At 42.3% G+C, this 12,997-nt stretch overlaps 1 long non-coding RNA gene across 1 annotated transcript in view; it reads left to right on the forward strand.

Annotated features, from left to right (window-relative positions):
- The first annotated feature begins 4,978 nt into the window (after positions 1-4,978).
- LOC116038982 overlaps positions 4,979-12,997 on the forward strand; it is a 12,617-nt gene continuing 4,598 nt past the window's right edge. The window contains exons 1-2 of the long non-coding RNA XR_004102214.2: positions 4,979-5,123; positions 6,551-6,552. This is a non-coding gene — a long non-coding RNA (uncharacterized LOC116038982). The remainder of the gene's footprint in view (positions 5,124-6,550; positions 6,553-12,997) is intronic.

Raw genomic sequence — 12,997 nt, forward strand, 5'->3', positions numbered from 1 at the left:
AATTAATGCAGTAGCCTCGGACAGAGACACCCAGAATTGAAAACCAATTTAATCAACCTTTGTCTATCTCTGTCATTTTTTCTCCCCTCTCTTTTCCATCAGCTGCCTTTTTTTCTTCTTCTTCTCTTGCTCTTGGCTTTGAGATGGGAAGGATGGGGAGGGGAGGAGGGGTAAGTGTGGACAGGACTTGTATAGCCGGGAAGAGCTCATCCTTAGTTTTGCTGCCTGGAATTCATTGCAGGATCATTTGTTAACTCCCTGCAACATTATGGTAATGCACTACAATTTTCATTTTTGGCACAAAGTCACAGCAAATACAGGCTGAATTTTCTACTGATAGTATTCAATATGTCGTATATCATTATTAATTGGGAAACGTTGAGTTCCACGCTGGATCCAGATTAGATTTTCTTTATCCAAGTACAATAAACGTGATCTGCCTCCTAATAGCCAACCTCTGGAATGGATTCCAGACAGGAATGACACGCTGCTTCTCATTCTTCATTCCTCGCTTCTAATATTCATCATCTCTTTCAGTTCTGTCACACACTTATCGTTCTAAACCCCCAGCTGCACTGTTCACCCTTCATTCATTCAGCCCCCCTTTTAGCCTTTCTATCTTACAGGAAGCACATCACATACAAGCTCGATCTTTAATAGCTTTAGTGGATTGGCATAATCTGGCTAGCCTGGCGTGCTACACGTTAATGGCATGTTGTACACCGACCCCAGTGGCGCTGTCGTGTTATTAGTGTCTTGTCATTAGTGTGTTGCTGCCTGCCCTCCATCTGCTGCCCCACCCCTCTGCCTCTCCAGGGTGTTTCTGGGATACGGTCCCAGTGACCTCCGTGGCAAGGCTGAGCCGCTTAGCGTCGCCACCTGATGGCCATGCTCGGCAACGTGACAAATCTGGTTACCTGAAGGACATCCGTGCGTCAGCGCTCTGTCATCTAATCTCTCTCACACACACACACACACACACACACACACACGCATAGTGCGTTTCACTATCTTTGTGGGGACCCGTCACTGACATAATGCATTCCCTAGCCCCTTACCCTAACCTTCACCATCACAACTAAATGTCTAACCTTAACCCTTACCGTCACCCTAACTATAACCTAATTCTAACCCTAATCCCAAAACCAAGTCTTAACCCTCAAACAACCCTTTAAAGTTGTGGGGTCCAGCATTTTGGCCCCACAAAGCTGTCCGGACCCCACAAGTATACTGTATTCCTGGTTTTTGGACCCCACGAATATAGTTAAACAAGTAACACACACACACACACACACACACACACACACACACACACAAACACACACACACACACACACACACACAGCAGGATGGATATGATCTACTCATGTATGCCAGAATACACACATACACAGACAAAGGAAGTGTGCATGCATTTCAGAGGACATCAACATGCAATATTGACAATATGCTCACATGCATGCAGGTACACACAGACACACACACACACACACACACACACACACGTATATTAACGTTGACACTTAAAGGGAAACTACGACTCCGTAGACAATGAATTGGGAAAGATGTTATAGATGAGACTGAGAGCGCCCAGGGGAATGTTCTGAGTATATGGGTACATTTTCTGTTTCTGAACTAAGAACATTACAATAGAATAAATTTGGGTATAAAAAAGAAAACAAATATTCTGTGGTTCCATAAAATCAGTCTCCCATTCATTGTCTATGGAGCAGGTCCAGACTTTATACTTGATGACATCACAAGTTTGAGACTTACTTCTCTGGTTTCTGGCTTTGAGAGAGAGTAGCTCATGATCACAAATACAGTATTGATTGAACCTTCCTAGACCATAGAACATATGGGAATTCTTAATTTAGGTGGTGCCCCCCCTTTAGAGGGCAACTCCACCAATTTTACACGTGAAAATCTGTTTATAAACTTAAGGGAGTACTAATAACCTTGCACGGCAGCTGGATTCTCGTGATATCACGAGATTGTGTGTGTGTGTGTGTGTGTGTGTGTGTGTGAGACGCCCTCGATTGCTTCAACAAAAACATGGCGACCGCGCTAGACAGATGGTTTATCCAATCACCTGGCAGTTATTTTTTGAAAGTGCCTGCCCTTTTTGTCAAACGTTTCCAATGATGGGTTCTCAGATGGTTCTGTGTAACAAACCATCAAGTTAGAGTATTAATGCGTATGTGAAAAGTGTGTCTCCTGAGGAAGCTGTGTGATGTCACTTGAGTAAGCATCAGTAGGGGTTGAAGACTACAAGTATGACATGCAGGGCATGACATATTGAGATTCGGAAAGTGTGCGTATTGGCTCCTCCGCAACCTACCGTCATCCATAACACCTTTCTCCAGACTAGTATATCTGCTCAAAACTATATCACACACATTACTGACCTAAAGTAGAACCACAGGTGCTGTGGTCACTTTGTATTTTGCCCCACCTGTAGGCTTTCTCATCCCTACCTACTTTCTTCTCTCTTTTTTAACTCAGCAGAATTTTCTTCTTGGCACCAGGGCTTAAAAATGGAGTTGCAGCAAAACACATTAGAAGAATAATCAAAGTACCTCCTACAATAAAATACCCTCCCCTCCTCCTTTTTGGACTTTTTTGTTTCATTGAGTAAGAGCTGTCACCTTTTAGCTGCCTTCACAGGAAGCGGCGACTTATCTGAGAAACAGTGACAGAAAACTACAACATAGATGATGAGATTAAAGCAGCCATATTATGCTCATTTTCAGGTTCATAATTGTATTTTAAGGTTGTACCAGAATAGGTTTACATGGTTTAATTTTCAAAAAACACCATATTTGTGTTGTACTGCACCGCTCTCTCTCACTGCTGCAGATCCTCTTTTCACCTGGTCTCTGTTTTAGCTACAGAGTGAGACCTCTTTTCTTCTTCTTCTTCTGTACTATCTTTGATTGCACTGCACATGCCCAGTAGCTCAGATGTAGATCATGTCAGCTAGCTAGCTCCATAGACAGTAAAAGAAAGGCTGTTTCTACAACTTTGGTCAGTTACAAGGCAGGATTAGCTGGGAGACTTCTAAATGAGGGCGCACATGTAAGTAGTTCTTTTGTAGATTATGGTGAATTTGTGTGTGTTGTAGCAGTGCTTTGCTATTGAGAACGAGGTAGCATGCTAGCGTTAGCATGCTAGCGTTAGCCATAGCGTTAGCATGCTAACGCTACGAGCTAATGGTTGCGGTTAGCCTGCTCGTTTCGGCTTGTGACGTCACAAGCCGTGCCGATTTTGAACAGCTCACCCAGAGACTGAAGGCAGGACACATTCAGAAACTGTATCTCACTCTAAACAGCATGGGTGGATTTTTTTCAAAATTTGTATGTGTGTGGAAGCACCAGAGACACAACATAACACCCCAAATCCCAGAAAAAGTGATTTTTTCATAATATGGGCACTTTAAGGCAGAGAGGAAGGAAGAAAGAGGACAAAAAAAAGACGAGAGAGAGAGACAAAAAGGAGGAAGAGAGGGGATAAGAGGGATTTCCCAAATGGAAATGAAAAGAGTCTGTAGACGGGTGATGGAGGCTGGAAAGTCTCATCTTGTTTCTAGCCAAAACTGATAACTTAAGAGGAAATAAAGCTGACATCCCTAATATTCTATACATGTATGAGGATATATACAGTACATATAAATTATATATATACAGTATATGCATACTAAATTTGTCAGTGTGTAAATAGGCCTAGAAAGGCAGTTAATTTAGGATCTTAGTTACACAGTTTTGCCAACATTTCTTACTCATCAAGTGAGATCTGCACAGTGACATCACTAAAATGAGTGTGACAGCCAGGTCAAAACACATCAGCAGCCAGTCAAACAATCAGACAAGTTGTAAACAAACCCCCAGGTTAGGCAAATAAAAGAGAAAATTATTGTGAATGGTAAAATTATTATCCAATCTGTTAGTGTACATCTATCAGAATTTACAGACCAATCTCTTAGGTTTGACTTTAACCTACTGTACTTACCATAGTTTTGCAATAGGACCATACATTTAAGTGTATTCACTTTTAGTTTTAACTCATAAATAAGATGGTTTACATAATCTAATAAGACTCCACAGCCATGCTGGTGGTACTTATAGGCACAGCTGTACTTTGTGCTAAATGCTAACATGTTCAAAATGACAATGCTAACATGATGCTATTAAGCAGGTTCATGTTTAAAGGGGCTGTACTTGACATTCAGAACATTAATATAGCAGTAAACAGATATTTGCTATGTAAAGATATAGTGGAGTAATTGTGTCTTGAGCAGAGAATGAAATAACACTCCTGTGTGTGTTGTAATCTGAGTGCATGTTAGTGCATGTGACTCCCTCCCTTTGGCATCAGTATTTGACAACCTGGGAATGAAAACGGGTTGTTCAAACTGTTGGCTATGTCTTTCTTGTCTTGCCGGCTGACATGTCGCCGCGCTCCCATGGAAGCCAGGTTGCCCTGGTGGCAAATTTGCGTTTCCTAGCATTTCCTTTTCCTAACCAATCCAACCAAGGAACCAACAAAGGCATTGAGTACTAGCCAATCACAGGCAGAGTAGGGAGGGTCATACCTTCGGCATCCTAAGAAATGCCACCCTCTCCCTTAGTGATCTGCTGATCAGCGATATGAGCTCCGTACGAACAGCAATCTTCCAGTGAAGCCTGTCCTGGGTAGTCAGCAGTGCAAAGTGGCAGCGATTAGCTAACTAGTGGGAGCACTATTACGGTAGGGTTCCACACAGCAAAATTTCGCTTCGCTCTCATTGAGGTTGAATGGAGATGATATTCGCCCTGATTGGGCGAGATGAGCGCGAATCACAGAGGCAAGCGGAACAACGAAGGTTTAACTTTATTCAAATGAGGACCACTCGAGAACCAATCAGGTCCGCGTGTTTGTGTTTGGAGGGGGGAGTTACAAAAAAAATCTGACCAAGATGGCGGAGGTTATCAGAGCTGTATTATAACAATTTGTATGTGATTAAAATGTTTCTACACAAACATTGGTACTTGTATCAACACAAATTGTGATTTATATGACACACAAACTTAGTCAGGGCACATACACCACTAAATAGACCACTGTATATGTTAGTTTAAACACTTGTTAGCTAACTACCTAGCCGACAGGCTAATCGCTAGCATGTTCGGATATTCAATTTCATTGTAAGCCTAGCCAGGCAGCTAGGCTACTTGTGCATTTGTTTAATTACATGTTTTGTTGGCGAACATTGACACTTGTATCATCACCGATTGTTGTTTATATGTCACACGAACTTAAACAGGGCAAATACACCACCAAATAGACCACTGTAAATGTTAGTTTAAACACTCAAAATTATTCAGCTAGCTGACAGGTCAACTGCTAGCATGTTTGGACATTGCATTTCATTGTAAGCATAGCAAGGCAGCTAGGCTACATAGCCAGGTTACAGCAAACTACCCTGATAGCTACCTATGCTATCTAGCTTCAACCCTCTCTGCTAGTTGCCTAGCAGCCGGTGTTCTGTTGCGGTCTTGCGTGTTGTTTTCGCGACCACGCCCCTGAAGCAAAATTTCGCTGGCCGAAAATTCGGGAGGTATTTCGCTGTGTGGAACCCTACCGTTACCATTGTTGGTTCTCGGCATTTCATGTTTGCTTGTCACGTCAGAGACGAGAGCTGTCTGCAGCCATTTCTGGCCCAGACCATGGATGTATTAAGAGAACTGGATACAGTGTTCGGCGGGAAGCCCCGTACGTTCCAATGAGAGTGCTCAAAAGCGCATAAAGCAAACATGGAGCTCGGCTCGGTTTTCGTTGTTCCCTATCGTTTACATGCTTAGCTAAATAAACGATAGATGTATTTAGCTAGACAACCAAGGAGATTTAATAATTATGTTGTGCTACTAGCTAGCTACCTACTAACTAGCGCTACCTAGCTGGTAGCCTGCAGTTTCGTGAACAAAGCTCATCCATGGCTTCAGCTCACATTACAAGCTTTACAGCATACAGCCCTCGGATGTATCATAAGAGAGAACCAAGGCGATGTAATCACTATGTCTGTAGTAACGTTATGTAGGCATATAGCTAGCTATGTATAGAGCTTAATACAGCCATGCTAGCTACCCCTGATGTTAGCAACTAGCTAGCTAGCCGATAGACCGCCAGTTTGGGAAACGCTAATGATGTTACATCCACGTAGCTAACAGGCTTTACAGCAGCTACATACATACATCCCTGGGATGTATCATGACTTCATAAGATAATACCATGGACGTATTCATAGAACACATGGTGAATTACAACCAAGCTATATCCATTATTACAGCTAGCTACATGAGCTAGGGAGAACAGTCATGTGAGTGGGCGGGCGCAGTCCCGCGGCTCTGCTCGCGTCCAGTATGCGCGTTCATCATGCCAAATTTAATAATTCTGGATTCGCTTCTAGTGAATGTTAAAAATGTTAAAAACGTGACGTTTTAAACAAGGACCCTTTCAGTGTTCGGGTTGGTAAGTTGATATACCCAGAAACAAATTATCCGCTGAAATATAGACGTTTCTTTCGCCATGCAAAGTCTATGTGAAAAGTCTTTCTGGGCCATGGGGTGCAGTACCACCGTTATCCGCTAAGCCCATGTTGGCTTTTAGACTCGACGCTCTTCCTGGGGGCTTGGCCCAGACTCTGAATGTCAAGCAAACTCTAGTGAGAGCCGTGTGGAGGCAATCCCATCCCATATTTTTTTCAGTATTTCAAGTACATCCCCTTTAGTAATATATCCTTTTCATAGTATATTGCCAAAAACATGTGGTCAATGTCAAACCTTTGTTGGAGTGCTTTCAATTCTGTCACAGTATTTTGGTCCTTTCCTGTTTTAATTACAATGTCTTTGTGCACAAAGACAGGTCCATATAGAAATGGTTTTCCCAGTTTAGTGTGGAAAAACTTGACTGACAGGCACTGAGTCCCGAGATCAATCCCATTCATACACATTTGGGAACGCGAACCAGCCAGGCCACATCGCCCAACTTCAGTGGCTCACTAGTGCTCTTGTGGCTGAATGAGAGTAAATTCCTGCAGCCAGGTTCCAAAATCTGGTGGAAAGCATTCCCAGAAGTACATTATTTATAGCAGCATATTATTTTTTAGTTTTGAAGTGAATAGTTCAACAATCACTTATGGATTTAATGGTCATGTCTCCACATACTTTTGGCCACATTTTGTAGTGTAAACATGCAGCAACAAAGCAATGAGAAAAGCCCCTAAACTTTGCTGTATTTCTTTAAGAAGATACCAAACAGCATGGTGTCTTCCCATCGTCTATACAGTGTGACTCAGATATGGGAAAAGCTTCATAATTTGAGTTGGAGGAGTTTGACATTCTCCTCTGTCTCTCCGGTGGAGCTGTCATATTTAGTTTCTGGTCCCTGTGGAGAGAAAATGGCAGCAGTGGGGAAAGAGAGAGAGGAATCTCTGAAGACCGAGCTGTCTGCTTGGGACCGGAGAGTGGCTGAGGCAGATAGTGTTACACTGCACCCGTGGGAGACAGGGAGATATGACCAGAGGGGTGTGTGTGTGTGTGTGTGTGTGTGTGTGTGTGTGTGTGTGTCTGAGAGGGGGGTTGTCATGGAGAAAAAGGCAGATATATAGCGAAAGAAAGAGAGACAAGCATAATGTGGTATAGAAGGTTAAAAAGGTAAAAACCTACTAGTACTCTTACTTGAAATTGTAAAATTGAATTTCGAAGTGGACCTGTCTTTGCAGTCTGATGTCAGTTTCTCAGAGTCACGCAAGGAAATAGTTGTTATAATTCTATTTACGTGGATGTTTTGCACCACCCCTTTCCTACAACTCTATGAAATCCTTCTCTAGTGCCGACCGGTTCTCATGCTCTTTCTCTCCCTGTTCGCCTCTTCTTCCTAACAGAGTGGGTGTCAGTGCTGGTCTGAAGGGGCTTGTCTATGGTACAAATGAATAGCACCACTCTACCCTGACTGTGAAAAGACAGTGATGGCGTCAGACAGAAGGAGAGGTGGAGGAGAAGAGGAGAGACTCTAGAAGGGGAAGAGAGTGTGAGGAGAGGAAAGGTGCTTGAGAGAGTGGGTGAGTGGAAAGTTATAGGAAGGGTTTGGGATTTAGAGGAAAGGAGGAGTGCTATTAAAATGATTAAAAGGATGGGAAGAGAGAGGGTCGAGAAAAGTGGAAAGAGATGGGGGAAGATATAATAAAGGGTTAGAGGGGTGGCATACAGTAAACTCTTTCACTATTTATTCCCAATTTATTGTAACTTCAGTAAGAGTATACCTCATCTATAACTTAACTGTAAAGTATGTTCTAATATTTATTAAATTGGGCTAGAATAACACCAAAAATGGTTGCTTAACACAAATCTGCCACCATCTATTTAAATGCTAAATAGTGTTGTAGTAGTGGTAGTGGCTGCTACATGGCAGAATAGTGTAGCCACTTATTTGTGATCATTAATCAGAATCCTCTGAGGTTTGAAATGTCAAGGTTGTGTTTGTCTAGTTTAGGGAGCATGCTCACAATATAAGACAAAAAAACATCCACTATTAGTGACAATATGGTGGTCTTACCAAATCGTCTGACACTTCTTTCTTATTGAACTTCGAATTTAATTGGTAATACGTTTCAATGTCCTATTGAAGTTGTTTATGTGGTCCACATACACATACCGTCATATTGTAAAAACAGAGAGGGTAACTCAAAGAGGACACACATTCATGCACACACATGCACCCATCCGCTTCAGCTTTCCAGGCCCATGTGCACCACAAACACGAGTGTCACACATGCTGAGAAAAATGTCTGTAATATCAGATTTGGCAGGATGAAAGGAGAAGGAAGAGAAAGAAACAAGTCATTGCACCTTTGTCTGAAACACTCTCAGAACATTGTGGGCCTCCAAAATGGACTACACCTTCTCATTCTTGTAATAGGGGGTTATGATTTTCCCTCCAGGGGGCGGGAAGTATGACAACCTCCCGGAGTGAAAAAATCTAACCAATGGCTTTGCAGCTACTAGATTCATTTTGTTTGTCTCCCTGTCATATTATTTACCTTCCTCCCTCACTCTCCGGTAGCTTTGACTCACTGTGCTACTGGGTCAATTCCTACTAATTGGGGTCAATGCAGAATCGAATTGCGCCCATATGGGCTAATTTATATGTCTATTTCAGTTGACAGGCAGGGGAATAGGATTTTTGCTCTACTAATCCTTCTTGGGTTTTGTGTACTGCTAATATAGTGTGAACTGTCAGGTTTAAGCCCTTTCATTTTCTCTCTGGTGCATTACTTTGCGATGCGGTCTCCGCTGTTACAGACTATGACAAAGAGAATTAGTGGTTTCTGACAGTCTATTGGTTGCTTCTTTTTTACAGCGCTTTCCGCTCCTGTGTTTGTGCTTTCCCATTTTCCTTTTCCTCACACACACAAACACACACATTGGCTAGTAGCCACCATAATGTATATGGTTTGTTTGGTGTGCTGTGAAGGCCATATGTTTTCTTTGTAGCTAAAGTTTCTCTTATCCTGCCTCTGCAGCAAAGGGAGAGGGGAGCACAACTCTATTGTAGCCTGACTCCCTTGCAGGAGGGGGTAGGGAGTGAGGGAGATGGATGGGAGGCAGGAGAAGAGAGAGACCAATTCTAACAGGGGGCCCTCCTATTGTCACCATGATTAGAAAATGAAGCAAACTAATTATAGTATGTGTGTGCTTGTGCATCCTTGTCTATTTATTTGTGCCTCATCTCCCAGATGATGTATGCACTGTACAGCCACAGCATTCAATATAAGTCGTAGTTACTTTAACCAACGTCATTTAGCTAGTGAAGTGAGCGCTCCATTTACACTGCAGTTTGAGGCTTTTAGGCTGATGGTCTCATTCAAAGCATGAGAGAGCTTCAAGAGATGCTTTATAAAATGGCTCTTAAGAAAGATACATTAAGAAGAGGACCAGGAGGGTGGGTGTAATGGTGAATAATGTTTTCATATTTCACATCTGCCCATACTAAATACTATATGTGTAGTTGAGTGTGTAAGTGTCACATTTTCTGCCTGCTTGACTGCTAAATAATTCATGAACCACAAAGAGAATTAGTCATGAACTTTGTTTTGTTTCCTTAATAGTTGTATAGTGTTTTTTTTTTGTCAGCCGTTTTAACATCAGTATGTTTTTAATATAAAATGAGCATATTTGTTGTAAACGGATAAGAGCATCCTTAAGATGACCAGTGTCCTCTCATGATCTCTAAAATTGCATTTCATGTTTTTGCTTTATCATACAGAGAGCCATATTACTGATACAGGTCATTATCCTAAGAATTATGTATATATGGGACGATTGAGTTTGTCATGATTTACATCCAATGCCAGTTTGGGAAGTAGCATTTCCTGTATATAGTGAGACTGAATGTAAGGGTGTAGGGGAGCATGTAGCACATCTGACTTTCATGCGAGAGACCAGACAGCTTTGACGTTGATATGGCGAACCGGTTGAATACCGTGGCCTATTTACACAACCAGCACAGTATAATATTAGCATTCATTTGGAATCATGGTTCTATCCACCTGTAAGTCCAACATTCACTTTTCTTTTAGCTCTGTTTTTGGTTTCCAAATATGGAATATTGGAAAATATCCGTCTTTTTAGCTGCTAACTGCAACGCTCTTTAATGGTGAGTAGGTGTACAGTAGATATTTATTTCCGTGAAAACAGCTGCCTGCAAAAGAATTGCGTTTAAGAGCGGTGAGAGTGAACCAAAACAGTAAAGTTGCAGCCCGGAAAACCAAAACAATGACCTGAAAGACATTATAAAGCTCCGTAGAACTGCAGTCATCTGTGGGCTGCACTACGAGCGACCCCTTTCACATTAGTGATAATAGTGTCATGATCCATTGTTATTCTAAAAATATATAGATTTTAGCTGCTTTAACGTTCCACAGTTTAGTAGATGGTGAAAGGCTGAAAAGTTGCTAGCATCTAGTGGTACTGCAGGATGCTGGAGGGTTTAAGGGTTACCTGTGGTTTATCTTGTATACAATAATTACACCCAAGTGTCCCAAATCATTTGACAATAATATAAGGATGTGGGAAACTGCTCCATGTACCACCTAATTATACCAAATTAATTTAGTCAATTAATTAACTGTGAGATGTGTAACCACAGTGAACTGACAGTTAGTCTGTCACAATCACGGTAAACAGAGTCGAAATGTATTAATGAACGGGTCAACTCACCGAGCCAGATGTCTACCATCCACCTGCACTCTATGTGTGTGTGTGTGTGTGTGTGTGTGTGTGTGTGTGTGTGTGTGTGTGTGTGTGTGAGAAAGAACATATGGGTGGGATTAATCTGAGCTCAGGGTATTTGATGTCAGTGTTAGCACTCTTCTGTGTGTCTGGGGAATTTGCGAGAGTGTTTAAGACAGCATCTAAATTCCACCAGGTTTACACAAATTGATTATGCTCATTTATGTGTGTGGGTGTGTGTGCATAAGTTGTCCGTGGAGTAATGTGAGTGGATAAATGCATGTGTGTGTGCTGCATGGATCCATCTGTATCTCCTTCTGTGTGTGCACTAGGTCAGGCAGAATATCTCGTATATGAGAGCATCATTCCTGACAAAGACGTACTGTATATAGTGAGTGCTTTAACTCTATTTCTAATATCCCTTCTGCTCAATGCAGCTTTTGCAGGGATCGTTAGCAACATTTGTCGTGTTTAGACAGTCCGCTGCCTATTTGGATGTAATCAAAATTCCTTTAATGTTCCATCATCGTCATCACCATCATTGCTGTTTAATTTTTCCCCCCTCGCTAAGTTTACTTTGCTTCGTTGGAAGCACCTGCTAGCTATTCACTCAGCCACTTAAGAAGGGGGAATCCAAGCAGAGAATGACTCATCGTTCTCTTTTAAACTAGCTGTGTATGTGTGTGTGTGTGTGTGTGTGTGTGTGTGTGTACGAGTGAGGAAAAGAACAAGAGCTTTGTGATTTATACGCAGTGTCTCCTACTCTCAGATCTATGTGGGCCCTTCTCAACTCTCTCAACAGTTATGTGCACACTTAAAATGTATATCTATGACTATGTGTGTGTATGGGGGCGTGTGTCCAGCCCCTACAGCTGCACACCAATGGCTTCCAGATGTCCATTCGTCTTAAGGTAGCCCACGTTGACAGGTGAACTCTCCACTGTCTGCAAGGGACGGCCGCCATCATTCATTCTCACTGCCCGCCTGGCAATTAACTATGACCACACACACACACACACACACACACACACACACACACACACACACACACACACACACACACACACACACACACACACAAGTTGGACAAACAAGATCCATGTGCAAAAGTCGGCACACACCCATGAATCTATACTGTACATGTTAGCTCACCCACACATGCAAGCTCACTACATGCCCTAATACACTCAATCGCAGATTTACACACAGATAAACGGACATTTACGTACATCCACCCCCGGAGATTCCCCCTCATTCTCTCCAGCCGTCCACATGATGGAGTTTTACTTCATCACGTGTAGAAATAGCACGTCTTCTAACCCCTCCTTTTTTCTGAGCCATAAACCCCTTTATGTGAGAATAAGTGAGCGCCAATGGAGACCAATTCATCAAACACATTTTAGTGGGCCTCTGCGGAGAGAAAGAGCTAAAACCCCCTCTTAAGAGTTATCAGTCTAGTTTTGGATATGGGACAAAACTCAAGGTGCTAAACGTGAGTTATGGCTCACTACGCAGCATTGTTTGAAATCTCATCGGCTTCAGGAGTGAGTAAAAAGAAATGGATGGTGCCCTGTTTTAACAACACTAATTTTCTTTCTGTTTTACAGCGCTCTCTCGCTCGTGGAATTTATTCCTTTACTTTTTTTTTCAATGAGAGGAAGAGAAATCAAGCTCTCACTTGAAGCTGTGACTGGAAAAAACAGCAAGAGAAAGTGAATGAGAAAGAAAGA

The sequence above is a fragment of the Sander lucioperca genome, chromosome 5 (genome assembly GCF_008315115.2).
Source record: "Sander lucioperca isolate FBNREF2018 chromosome 5, SLUC_FBN_1.2, whole genome shotgun sequence".
NCBI lineage: Eukaryota > Metazoa > Chordata > Actinopteri > Perciformes > Percidae > Sander > Sander lucioperca.